Raw genomic sequence first — 13,495 nt, forward strand, 5'->3', positions numbered from 1 at the left:
CTTGCTTCAACTGACATTTGTTCATATTTAATACCTGAGCCCATTCTAACACTGGCCCACTTTCCCCACCCAGCCCCTGACAGTTAATACAGTGACAGTATTTCTGGTGGGCCTGTGCGTTATTTTAGATATCTCTAAACTGTATCCTGCATTTAGTGAGTGCCTGTCAGTCTGGTCTGAACTCTGCCAAGCACCTCTCCTCTCATGGTTGTTTTTACTGCCTGCCATGTGTAACGTAACGTCCATTGATTTCTCCTCTCTTTTCCTCACTGCTAGCAAGACATGGAAATTAGTGTCAAACAAGCTGCTGTACTAATCCTAAAATTACATGATTACTATGGAGTGATTTCAATGGCAACAGAAATTGTATTTGAATTCCATAATTTTGAATTTGTATTAGGATATTGAATTTCAATGTAATATTTTTGAATTTGTATTTCATGACTTGAAACTGAATTGAGTGAATATTGCATTCAGTTTTAAAATTCAATTTACATTTAATTAAATATAAAAATTCAATATTTATATATTCAGTTTCAATATGGTAGATATTGCATTCATTGTCTGTGTATCAAGTTTACAAACTATCATTTCAAGTACAGTGGGGAAAAAAAGTATTTAGTCAGCCACCAATTGTGCAAGTTCTCCCACTTAAAAAGATGAGAGAGGCCTGTAATTTTCATCATAGGTACACGTCAACTATGACAGACAAAATGAGATTTTTTTTTCCAGAAAATCACATTGTAGGATTTTTTATGAATTTATTTACAAATTATGGTGGAAAATAAGTATTTGGTCAATAACAAAAGTTTCTCAATACTTTGTTATATACCCTTTGTTGGCAATGACACAGGTCAAACGTTTTCTGTAAGTCTTCACAAGGTTTTCACACACTGTTGCTGGTATTTTGGCCCATTCCTCCATGCAGATCTCCTCTAGAGCAGTGATGTTTTGGGGCTGTCACTGGGCAACACGGACTTTCAACTCCCTCCAAAGATTTTCTATGGGGTTGAGATCTGGAGACTGGCTAGGCCACTCCAGGACCTTGAAATGCTTCTTACGAAGCCACTCCTTCGTTGCCCGGGCGGTGTGTTTGGGATCATTGTCATTCTGAAAGACCGAGCCACGTTTCATCTTCAATGCCCTTGCTGATGGAAGGAGGTTTTCACTCAAAATCTCACGATACATGGCCCCATTCATTCTTTCCTTTACCCGGATCAGTCGTCCTGGTCCCTTTGCAGAAAAACAGCCCCAAAGCATGATGTTTCCACCCCCATGCTTCACAGTAGGTATGGTGTTCTTTGGATGCAACTCAGCATTCTTTGTCCTCCAAACACGACGAGTTGAGTTTTTACCAAAAAGTTCTATTTTGGTTTCATCTGACCATATGACATTCTCCCAATCCTCTTCTGGATCATCCAAATGCACTCTAGCAAACTTCAGACGGGCCTGGACATGTACTGGCTTAAGCAGGGGGGACACGTCTGGCACTGCAGGATTTGAGTCCCTGGCGGCGTAGTGTGTTACTGATGGTAGGCTTTGTTACTTTGGTCCCAGCTCTCTGCAGGTCATTCACTAGGTCCCCCCCGTGTGGTTCTGGGATTTTTGCTCACCGTTCTTGTGATCATTTTGACCCCACGGGGTGAGATCTTGCGTGGAGCCCCAGATCGAGGGAGATTATCAGTGGTCTTGTATGTCTTCCATTTCCTAATAATTGCTCCCACAATTGATTTCTTCAAACCAAGCTGCTTACCTATTGCAGATTCAGTCTTCCCAGCCTGGTGCAGGTCTACAATTTTGTTTCTGGTGTCCTTTGACAGCTCTTTGGTCTTGGCCATAGTGGAGTTTGGAGTGTGACTGTTTGAGGTTGTGGACAGGTGTCTTTTATACTGAAAACAAGTTCAAACAGGTGCCATTAATACAGGTAACGAGTGGAGGACAGAGGAGCCTCTTAAAGAAGAAGTTACAGGTCTGTGAGAGCCAGAAGTCTTGCTTGTTTGTAGGTGACCAAATACTTATTTTCCACCATAATTTGCAAATAAATTCATTAAAAATCCTACAATGTGATTTTCTGGAGAGAAAAAAATCTCAATTTGTCTGTCATAGTTGACGTGTACCTATGATGAAAATTACAGGCCTCTCTCATCTTTTTAAGTGGGAGAACCTGCACAATTGGTGGCTGACTAAATACTTTTTTCCCCACTGTATATAAAAGTTGTATATATTCAACTTCTCAGATGCATTCAGATCAAGTTTTCAAATTCAGTTCTCTAAATTCAGATTCAAAACCAGAGACAATATCCTGGTACTTTGCCAGCAAGGAAAAGTAGAGGAGAACAGATAGAATGAAACGCTCACTGTGATAAACAGAAGCTTCTGGCGGTTTCTGAAGCCAATGTGGCATGTTGGATAATTTTTTTCCCTTAGAATTTGGCTCTAGCATTTGAACCGTTTTGGCTATAAGCTATTATGACCCCATTCCCGAAAGCTAAGACTCTCTGGAACATGGACCTGCCTTCTGTTTCCCTCTATGATGATCACAGGCCGCGTTAGAAGGGAGTGTCACAAAAACTGCAATTTGGCCCCAATACAGTGCCTTGCAAAATTATTCATCCCCTTGGCGTTTTTCCTATTTTGTTGCATTACAACCTGTAATTTAAATGGATTTTTATTTGGATTTCATGTAATGGACATACACAAAATAGTCCAAATTGGTGAAGTGAAATGAATTTCAAAAAATTCGAAAAAATAAATGATAGGAAAGTGGTGCGTGCATATGTATTCACCCCCTTTGCTATGAAGCCCCTAAATAAGATCTGGTGCAACCAATAACCTTCAGAAGTCACATAATTAGTTAAATAAAGTCCACCTGTGTGCAATCTAAGTGTCACATGATCTTAGTATATATACACCTGTTCTGAAAGGCCCCAGAGTCTGCAACACCACTATGCAAGGGGCACCACCATACAAGCGGCACCATGAAGACCAAGGAGCTCTCCAAACAGGTCAGGGACAAAGTTGTGGAGAAGTACAGATCAGGGTTGGGTTATAAAAAAATATCTGAAACTTTGAACATCCCACGGAGCACCATTAAATCCATTATTAAAAAATTGAAAGAATATGGCACCACAACAAACCTGCCAAGAGAGGGCCGCCCACCAAAACTCACGGACCAGGCAAGGAGGGCATTAATCAGAGAGGCAACAAAGAGACCAAAGATAACCCTGAAGGAACTGCAAAGCTCCACAGCGGAGATTGGAGTATCTGTCCATAGGACCACTTTATGCTGTACACCAGCAGAACCCATCCAACTTGAAGGAGCTGGAGCAGTTTTGCCTTGAAGAATGGGAAAACATCCCAGTGTCTAGATGTGCCAAGCTTATAAATCAAATCAAATCAAATCAAATTTTATTGGTCACATGCGCCGAATACAACAGGTGCAGACATTACAGTGAAATGCTTACTTACAGCCCTTAACCAACAGTGCATTTATTTTAAACAAAAAAGTAAGAATAAAACAACAACAAAAAAGTGTTGAGAAAAAAAGAGCAGAAGTAAAAATAAAGTGACAGTAGGGAGGCTATATATACAATAGAATAAAGTGACAGTAGGGAGGCTATATATACAGGGGGGTACCGTTGCATAGTCAATGTGCGGGGGCACCGGCTAGTTGAGGTAGTTGAGGTAATATGTACATGTGGGTAGAGTTAAAGTGACTATGCATAAATACTTAACAGAGTAGCAGCAGCGTAAAAAGTATGGGGGTGGGGGGGCAGTGCAAATAGTCCGGGTAGCCATGATTAGCTGTTCAGGAGTCTTATGGCTTGGGGGTAGAAGCTGTTGAGAAGTCTTTTGGACCTAGACTTGGCACTCCGGTACCGCTTGCCGTGCGGTAGCAGAGAGAACAGTCTATGACTAGGGTGACTGGAGTCTTTGACAATTTTGAGGGCCTTCCTCTGACACCGCCTGGTATAGAGGTCCTGGATGGCAGGGAGCTTTGCCCCTGTGATGTACTGGGCCGTACGCACTACCCTCTGTAGTGCCTTGCGGTCAGAGGCCAAGCAGTTGCCATACCAGGCGGTGATGCAACCAGTCAGGATGCTCTCGATGGTGCAGCTGTAGAATTTTTTGAGGATCTGAGGACCCATGCCAAATCTTTTTAGTCTCCTGAGGGGGAATAGGCTTTGTCGTGCCCTCTTCACGACTGTCTTGGTGTGTTTGGACCATGATAGTTCGTTGGTGATGTGGACACCAAGGAACTTGAAGCTCTCAACCTGTTCCACTACAGCCCCGTCGATGAGAATGGGGGCGTGCTCAGTCCTCTTTTTTTCCTGTAGTCCACAATCATCTCCTTTGTCTTGGTCACGTTGAGGGAGAGGTTGTTGTCCTGGCACCACACGGCCAGATCTCTGACCTCCTCCCTATAGGCTGTCTCATCGTTGTCGGTGATCAGGCCTACCACTGTTGTGTCGTCGGCAAACTTAATGATGGTGTTGGAGTCGTGCCTGGCCATGCAGTCATGGGTGAACAGAGAGTACAGGAGGGGGACTGAGCACGCACCCCTGAGGGGCCCCCGTGTTGAGGATCAGTGTGGCAGATGTGTTGTTACCTACCCTTACCACCTGGGGGCGGCCCGTCAGGAAGTCCAGGATCCAGTTGCAGAGGGAGGTGTTTAGTCCCAGGATCCTTAGCTTAGTGATGAGCTTTGAGGGCACTATGGTGTTGAATGCTGAGCTGTAGTCAATGAATAGCATTCTCACGTAGGTGTTCCTCTTGTCCAGGTGGGAAAGGGCAGTGTGGAGTGCGATAGAGATTGCATCATCTGTGGATCTGTTGGGGCGGTATGCAAATTGGAGTGGGTCTAGGGTTTCTGGGATTATGCTGTTGATGTGAGCCATGACCAGTCTTTCAAAGCACTTCATGGCTACAGACGTCAGTGCCACGGGTCGGTAGTCATTTAGGCAGGTTATCTTAGAGTTCTTGGGCACGGGGACTATGGTGGTCTGCTTGAAACATGTTGGTATTACAGACTCAGTCAGGGACATGTTGAAAATGTCAGTGAAGACACTTGCCAGTTGGTCAGCACATGCTCGGAGTACACGTCCTGGTAATCCGTCTGGCCCTGCGGCCTTGTGAATGTTGACCTGCTTAAAAGTCTTACTCACATCGGCTACGGAGAGCGTGATCACATAGTCGTCCGGAACAGCTGGTGCTCTCATGCATGCTTCAGTGTTGCTTGCCTCGAAGCGAGCATAGAAGTGGTTTAGCCTCGTCTGGTAGGCTTGTGTCACTGGGCAGCTCGCGGCTGTGCTTCCCTTTGTAGTCTGTAATAGTTTTCAAGCCCTGCCACATCCGACGAGCGTCAGAGCCAGTGTAGTATGATTCAATCTTAGACCTGTATTGACTCTTTGCCTGTTTGATGGTTCGTCGGAGGTCATAGCGGGATTTCTTATAAGCGTCCGGGTTAGAGTCCCGTTCCTTGAAAGCGGCAGCTCTACCCTTTAGCTCAGTGCGGATGTTTCCTGTAATCCATGGCTTCTGGTTGGGGTATGTACGTACGGTCACTGTGGGGACGACATCATCGATGCACTTATTGATGAAGCCAGTGACTGATGTGGTGTACTCCTCAATGCTGTCTGAAGAATCCCGGAACATGTTCCAGTCTGTGCTAGCAAAACAGTCCTGTAGCTTAGCATCTGCGTCATCTGACCACTTTTTTATTAGCCGAATCACTGGTGCTTCCTGCTTCAGTTTTTGCTTATAAGCAGGAATCAGGAGGATAGAGTTATGGTCAGATTTGCCAAATGGAGGGCGAGGGAGAGCTTTGTATGCGTCTCTGTGTGTGGAGTAAAGGTGGTCTAGAGTTTTTTCCCCTCTGGTTGCACATTTAACATGCTGGTAGAAATTAGGTAGAACGGATTTAAGTTTCCCTGCATTAAAGTCCCCTGCTACTAGGAGCGCTGCATCTGGATGAGCGTTTTCCTGTTGATTAATGGCCTTGTACAACTCATTCAGTGCAATCTTAATGCCAGCATTGGTTTGTGGTGGTAAATAGACAGCTATGAAAAATATAGATGAAAACTCTCTTGGTAAATAGTGTGGTCTACAGCTTATCATAAGATACTCTACCTCAGGCGAGCAAAACCTTGAGACTTCCTTAGTATTTGATTTTGTGCACCAGCTGTTGTTTACAAATATACAGAGACCGCCACCCCTCGTCTTACCCGAGTCTGCCGTTCTGTCCTGCCGATGTAGCGTATAGCCTGCTAGCTGAATGATATCATTGTCGTCGCTCAGCCACGACTCCGTGAAACATAAGATATTACAGTTTTTAATGTCCCGTTGGTAGGATAACCGTAATCTTAAATCGTCCATTTTATTCTCCAAAGCTTGAACGTTGGCTAATAGGATTGATGGGAGAGGCAGTTTACTCGTTCGCCGTCGTATCCTTACAAGGCACCCGGATCTGCGCCCACGATATCTCCGTCTCTTCCTCACGCGAATGACGGGGATCTGGGCCTTGTCGGGAGTCTGTAGAATATCCTTCGCGAACGCCTCGTTGAAGAAAAAGTGTTCGTCCAACGCGAGGTGAGTAATCGCTGTCCTGATATCCAGAAGCTCTCTTTGGTTATAAGAGACGATGGCAGAAACATTATGTACAAAATAAATTACAAATAACGCGGAAAAACACACATAATAGTACAATTGGTTAGAGGGCTGTAAAACGGCAGCCATCTTCTTCCGGCGCTGTTCATTCTTCCGGCGCTGTTCATTCTGTTATAGAGACATACCCCAAGAGACTTTGGGGGGGTGAATAGTTATGCACGCTCAAGTTCTGTTTTTTTGTCTTATTTCTTGTTTGTTTCACAAGAAAAAATATTTTGCATCTTCAAAGTGGTAGGCATGATGTGTAAATCAAATTATACAAACCCCCAAAAAATCAATTTTAATTCCAGGTTGTAAAGCAACAAATAGGAAAAATGCCAACGGGGGTGAATACTTTCGCAAGCCACTGTAAGAACACATTAGCCCTGTCATAGACCTTCTAAGGATAGCCTTTCCACTCCCTATTTAATTTTGCTCTTGGGACTGACTGGGATCAAAACATGTCTACTGCATGTCACAAGATTACTGCGACTGTGAGACTTTGAAGTGTACAATGCTCAAAACCAAATTATGGGTTTTGTTTATTCTCATAGAATAATACACAGTTTCAACACAGTATTGAGAGTTTCAAACAAAAAAGTTAAACTAACTATATTGACCTAGTACATTCAAAAAGGGCTGCAAGGTCCCCTCATTTTTCCCCTGAACAGTTCTCACTCAAAATATAGGAAATGGAAAATGTCATTTTACCACAAACAACCCATTGGGTGGATCAATGCTTTGATCCAGTTGATCAGCACACATTTCCATGTCATGAGCGGTGCCTCGGCCCCACGCCTGTTTAACAATGTTCCAGACATTTGACCCCTCCCTTCCCCCACCCAGTGATGCCCAACTGAACTGGAGTCAGATTGTGTTCATCTCCTGGTCTCCATCAGGACAGACAGTAATTGAAGCCCACTCTGAGAGGAGAGGAGAGTGGAGCAGTGCATGTTACTGCCAGTCCTGGAGATTAAGCCTAGCCAATTAGGCTGTGTTTGACTTAGCTCTCTGAGCGATTGTGCCCGTCCGTATGTGCCAGAGAGGACAGTTATGATAACAGGTAATGATTCTAACGATGCTGAAGCCTTAACGAAGCTGAATCATCCCTAACGAAGCTGGGCCTTAACGAGGTGCCCTAAGTCACTGGCCTTGACAGGGGCGCAGGGGCGAGGTGACACTGCGGACCTTAGACCATACACCCGTGTGTGTGTGTGTGTGTGTGTGTGTGTGTGTGTGTGTGTGTGTGTGTGTGCATGTGTTTTAACCGCTTCCTGCTCTGTGATTGGACGAGAGGGCCGCAGTGCTCCCAGTTGCTTGCCAATTAGGACACTCACATCCATAAATATTTCAGCCTCCTTCCTATATAGGTCAGGCCTCTATCACTCTCTCTCTTTCTCTCTCTCTCCCTCTCTCTCCCCGCACACCCGTCTGTGAACAGCATGTCTTTTTGGTCTGGAGCTATGTACTACTTCAGTGACAAAGTGAGCCCCCTACCTTAGTGACAAAGTGAGCGTGTGTGTGTTCTCATCTGTGATGGTAGGGCAGAGTGAGGTCACGAGGGCACAGTGGGCCACATTGGGACAGGTTCAGAGAGAGGTGGGTGTCATACTGTAGCTTTAATATCTAATCTGCCTGTTTTATCATAGCCAGGCTGGTGTGGTCTGTGAAGGGAATTAGTTTATATATTTACCCCATTTGACTTTAGTGGAGGACACACACCTGGTATTTCCATAATGAGGTGTTGCACAGAGCATCTGGAGGGAGACCAAAGAGAGAGAGAGTACGCCAGCCACTCACAGGGTAGAAGGAGAGGGGGAGGGTTATGCAATAGAGATTATGTCACCTCAGGTAAAAACCCACAGGAAGTGACATCAGGGGGAGTTCACACTCAGACTGAGGGGACTCGTCAGTGATGTATGTAATCCTGTGATTCAGCACCTGCTAGCTCACAGTACACCAGCCTACACCAGTATCGGAAGTGAGCAAATCTGACATATACAGAGGAAAGGCACAGAATGTTCTTGAATACGTACGTGCACCACAACTCCCCCATACTTGAACACACACAGACAGACACAGACACAGACATACAGACCCAAAACCACACAGACACACACATAGCACACACAGACATACAGCCCCAAACACACACACAGTAGCAAGCTGCTTTGCAGTAGTGACTGTAGTGACTGTGAATCCTCGGCTCTCCCAATAGCCAGGTGGTTCACACATCCACACACAGTTATATAACCCAGCTGAGGCATACTAAAGCGCCAGTGGGTTTTTAGATCATGCCGTGTCCGAGCTCCCATCTTCCACTGCTCTACTTGGCACTAAGCAGCTGAGAGAGAAAGAGAGAGAGAGAAGAAAGGAGTAAAAGAAAACGCCCAGTTATGCAAGCAACGGTTGATACATTACTGTGATAACCACACTTACACAGAGAGAGAGAGAGAGATACAGAGAGATACAGAGAGAGAGAGATAAAGAGAGAGAGAGAGAGAGAGAGAGAGGGAGAGGGAGTGAGAGAGAGAGAGAGACAGAGTGAGTGAGAGAAAGAGATACAGAGAGAGAGATACAGAGAGAGAGAGATACACAGAGAGAGAGATACAGAGAGAGAGTGATACAGAGAGAGAGAGGGAGAGATACAGAAAGCGATACAGAGAGAGAACGAGAGAGATACAGAGAGAGAGGGAGAAAGAGATACAGAGAGAGAGAGAGAGAGAGAGAGATAAAGAAAGACAGAGAGAGATACAGACAGAGCGATACAGAGAGAGAGAGAGAGAGAGAGAGAGAGAGAGAGAGAGAGAGAGAGAGAGAGAGAGAGAGAGAGAGAGAGAGAGAGAGAGAGAGACACAGTCAGATAGAGTAGAAAATACGTTGTGAGTCTTGTTGTAGCTATAGTTGTGTCAGTAATGACATGGATGGCAGTCTGTGGTAAAGATGTCTCTGTTTGTGGATCCTAGCCAGGGTTCACTAGGGGTCAGAGCATGGTGTGACGAGCTACATAGTTAATACAGAGAGGGGGGCTGGATTCTGGCCTAATCTGTCTCTGGCCTAATCTGGCCCAATAAAATCAATGGGTCTGGGGCAGGACACACACAGGGGGCTTGCATGTAGGCCAGCAGGGGTGGGACAGTGGGGGCGATGGGGGGTGTAGGCGACAGGGGGGAGATCATTGGTTGTGGCCCAGCATGGGAGTTCCAGCTCCAGAGGGAGGATGGGCTGCCGGTCGCTCGGCCCTGAGCCCTGATGGGTCACGCTGGTTCCGCCTGGGGCCAGGGCCATGGACCGTGGACCACGGTCACAGCCATTGGACCAGAGGGAGGGTCACATCACATGACCTCCACTGCCTCGGGAGAGGATAGTCATCAGGATAATGTGTTAATCATGAGTGACAGCCTTAAAGGGAGTCTATTAGGGCCTATTATTACTGTGGCTGTCCACTTGGATTTACTGTGTGGTGTTAGGTAGCTAGAGAGAGATGTCTTAGTGTAGCTGTGTAACAGTGGTGGCCTAGGCGACAAATATGGAGTCCATCGACAGATACATAAACACACACTGGCCCATAAATGAAAAGGCAATCATTTTAGTGGCCTGGTGGAGCGAGGAAGTGCCAGCGTTCTAACTACACATCTCATTAAGGCTGGAAATATGGAAGCCTTCTCTCATAAACTCGGAGGTGAGAGAATGTATCTCGTAAACACAGGGACAGTAACAGTAACACAGAGATTACACAACCGTTATTTGTGACTGCATACGGACACTTGTTAGCAGGGACGGCTTGTTCAATAGGGCGATATGGGCGACGCACTGCCAAACGGGAAAAGGAAGGGATTTTTTTTCTAATCAATTATAAAAAAATAAAAAAATAAAAAATAATTTTAAAAAATTATAAATTTATAAAAAATTATATCACGGCAACAGCAGTTATCAGTGTTCACGTCTGATCTGACAGCCACTAAATGTCAAATCAGGCTAAAGTCGTGCTTCAAATGGCCCCGCCCGTTTTTTGGGCGATTTCAGTCAGGTTGAAAATCGCCCAGAAGTCTCTCATAGCCTGTCATGTAAAATCTATTTGTTTCACATTTCAAAGCTTTCAATACATTCTCTATGGGTGTCTGTGGGCTTGCACTTACGCGCTTTCGTCATACATAACGTAACCACGAATGAACGTAACTAAGAAAAGACCAGGTAGCAGCCTCAATCAATTCACTACTACTATCAAAATGGCTAGGCTTCAGTCCAACTCGATTGTGTCTTTGAAAGAAGTTCCTTTTTGTCGGCGAACAAATGAAGATAAATTGGCAACGAAACAATTAGGACCTCCCAGACCAAATTTAATAATTCAACAGGTTTCTACTAAAGGCGGAAAGTCCTACACCCGAGGATTTTCCAAAAAATTGGTACGAACGAAAAAAAGACATTGCCACTCACTCAACTGGATGACGAGGGATACAGGCTAGCTGTCCGCCGCCACAACGATGAGGTTAGTGTTGATAATCACAAGTTTACTGGATGTGGATATGGTGTAATAAAGGCAGTTTATTCAGAGGTAAATATATCTGGAATCGCGTTCACGGACCCGTTCGTCAAACTCTTAGGGAGCTATAAATTAAGCCCCATTACTTACCATATCAGATAAGAGAAATTGCTGCAGCTACATATATTTTACATCCTGGCCCTACATAGTTCACTATTTGCATCACTTACCAAAATATTAGCGTTTGCTAGCGAAGAGATTTGTTGTGGCAAATGAACTTGGGCTGGGAATTGCCAGGAACCTCACGATAAGATATATGCATCAGCATTGCGAGTCTCATGATTCTATACGTATTGCGATTCGATACTGTGATTTTATTGCGCACCATATGTCTGTTGCAGAGGGATCAGAAAGCCATGAGAACGAGTTTTGATCAGTCATGGAAATAAAAGTGCTGAAAACTAATTGGCTCCCAATGTGAAAAGATTGAGAACAAGCTATGAAGGAACAATAATGGTGTTTTGGTGCAGGTACAGCCAACTAGCGCTAAAATATTGCGATATTGTCAATACAGTATATCGTAAAGTATCACTATGTAACTCGATTTATTTCACCCCAATCCCTCAAATTAACGGTAAATAACTGAATTGTTTGCCCCACATTTAGCTAAGATGATTAGCTAGCCAGCTAAAATGTTTTATTTAGTTAGCAGTCGCATCTACAATAGTTTACTGTCAATAACATGTCTCCAAAAATGACGTGGTGTCTCCAATTGTGTTGACATTTTACAATTGCAATGCGCATCCATGAGTATCCACTTTCTGTAGCTCAGCTGGTAGAGCATGGTGCTTGTAACGCCAAGGTAGTGGGTTCGATCCCCGGGACCACCCATACACAAAAATGTATGCACGCATGACTGTAAGTCGCTTTGGATAAAAGCGTCTGCTAAATGGCTATTATTATTATTATTATTATTATTATCTGAAGAGAGCCCCGAAACATTGTGTGCAGACATTTTATGCAATAAATGAAGTAGGTTCAATCTAGTAGTTCTGATCTTCTGATTGGTCCTGATGAGTTGGGCGAGGTCACCTCAGGCTACTGTCACTGTTGCATTGGCTCTGAGTCGGGTTCTCTGTCTTCAAATGTTCAGCCTAAGAGAGGGGATTTTTTGTGTGTGTGTGTGTGTGTGTTTAACAGTGATGATGTGTGTGTGTGTGTGTGTGTTTAACAGTGATGATGTGTGTGTGTGTGTGTGTTTGTGTGTGTGTGTGTCCTCAGAGCAAGAACTCGTGAGTTGGAAGAACTGAGAGGCCTATGGCGTGGGTGTTGTCCTTGGCCACCTGCTGACAAGGCTGACAAGATAGGACCCTTTTGTCCATTGTTATTGGATAGGAACAGAACTTATAACCAGCTCCTGACCTAAATAGATCTTAGCACAACATTTTACTCAACATATCATATTCCATATTCACTATAACAAATATATTTACTACGACATTAGCAAGAACCGCCACATCCTCAGCCGGCTAATCCAGTGTGTGAAGTTTTGCGGAGTGTTTGAGTTAGCTTTGCGAGGCAAAGATGAAACTGAGGGCTCCACCAACCCTGGTAAGCCAACACTTTTGAGATCAGTCAATAAATGCTTCTGGTATTGACTTATATGCTGCCCCTGTCTTCATGTTGTTGCTGGACATATCTTTTTTTTAAATGTGTGTAGGTCACCTAAATCATCAGAAAAATTGCCCCTCCTGAGAATTTTTTCAGGAGCCGCCACTGCTTGTTAGCCTTCCTTCACACACTGTGACATATACACATTCAATGCAGGGGTTCTCTGTATTGACCCATGTTAGTGCATGCTGTAGTACTATGCTAACAGTGGCATATCGTGACATAAACCACAGTATTACCAGTCTTATCCATATGTATTGGAGCATCTCTCTGTGCTATCATGCCATTCACTGTTGTACCAGGCTAATTTTAAATTGAGCTTCCTCTGCCCTGTGCTCTGGGCTACTAATTGTGCTGTTCTGGCTGCTAAGCTAGCTAACAGACTAAGTAGGGTTACTGTGTGTTCAAACTAATAGGGACTCCTCTACCCTGTGTTAGTCTATGGGCTACTATGCTGTTTGTGTAAATGCTAAGGCTAAGATAAGCTAACACAGACAGCAGTGATTATGTAGGCTACTGTTGTGTCAATGCTAAGCTAACAGAGCGAGTAGTGATTCTGGGCAGTTGGTGCTAAGCTAACCCAGAGCAGCTAGCTATGGCACAGTGCTGTCAGGCAGGCAGGCAGACGGGTAGGCCTGGTCTATGGGGACATCAGCAGTGGAGTGGAGGGTAATTACAGTAATTGAAATGTGGTCT

The 13,495-nt window shown here is 44.6% G+C and overlaps 1 protein-coding gene across 1 annotated transcript in view; it reads left to right on the forward strand.

Moving 5' to 3' along the window:
- The window catches only part of LOC121551826 (voltage-dependent calcium channel gamma-2 subunit), a 78,843-nt gene that overhangs the window by 53,081 nt on the left and 12,267 nt on the right, over positions 1 to 13,495 (forward strand). The gene's annotated exons all lie outside the window — the stretch shown is intronic.

Source organism: Coregonus clupeaformis, chromosome 35 (assembly GCF_020615455.1).
Source record: "Coregonus clupeaformis isolate EN_2021a chromosome 35, ASM2061545v1, whole genome shotgun sequence".
Lineage (NCBI taxonomy): Eukaryota > Metazoa > Chordata > Actinopteri > Salmoniformes > Salmonidae > Coregonus > Coregonus clupeaformis.